This window comes from Rhinoderma darwinii, chromosome 6, assembly GCF_050947455.1.
Source record: "Rhinoderma darwinii isolate aRhiDar2 chromosome 6, aRhiDar2.hap1, whole genome shotgun sequence".
NCBI lineage: Eukaryota > Metazoa > Chordata > Amphibia > Anura > Rhinodermatidae > Rhinoderma > Rhinoderma darwinii.
Genome location: NC_134692.1, coordinates 50601453 through 50602243, shown reverse-complemented (window position 1 = coordinate 50602243; position 791 = coordinate 50601453).

Sequence of the window (791 nt, the reverse complement as noted above, 5' to 3'; positions counted from 1 at the left end):
ATTCCTACTGAATAACAACAAGCAGAAATCTTAAAGAGCACGTCACTAGGTCATATTAGTTGAACTGGTCTCCTGTCCCCCTGATTCCAGCGCTGTTTTTCTTTTTTCCCTGGACCCCCCCCCCCTTCCAGTTCCAGAGATATGGACCACTGTTATGTTGGCTCACTATATGCTAATTTGCTGTAGTTACTCAATGAAAAAGGAAAAACACATTTCGCATGGACATTCAGACTCTTTGCTATGACACATGAAATTCAGCTCTGGGGGGCCCCCCATTTCTCTAGATCATCTTTGAAAGATTTCTACACCTTGATTGGAGTCCACCTGTGGTAAATTTATTTGATTTTACATGATTTGGAAAGACACACCCCTGTTTTTATAAGTTCTCCCAGCTGACAATGCATATCAGAGCAAAAACCAAGCCATGAGAAGGAAAGAATTGCCTGTAGAGCTGAGAGACAGGATTGTGTGGAGGCACAGATCTGGAGAAGGGTACAAAAAATTCCTGCTGCACTGAAAGTTCCCAAGCACACAGCGGCCTCCATAATCCTTAAATGGAAGAAGTTTGGAACAACCAGGACCTAGAGCTGGCCCCTCCACCAAACTAAGTAATCGTGGGTGAAGGGCCTTGGTAAGAGAGGTGACCAAGAACCCAATGGTCTCTCTCCAAAGATCCTGTGTGCGGATGAAAAAAACTTCCAGAAGGTCAACCATTACTGCTCATCACCAGCCCAATACCATCCCTACAGTGAATCATGATGGTGGCAGCAGATTTTCTTAATGAAAACCTG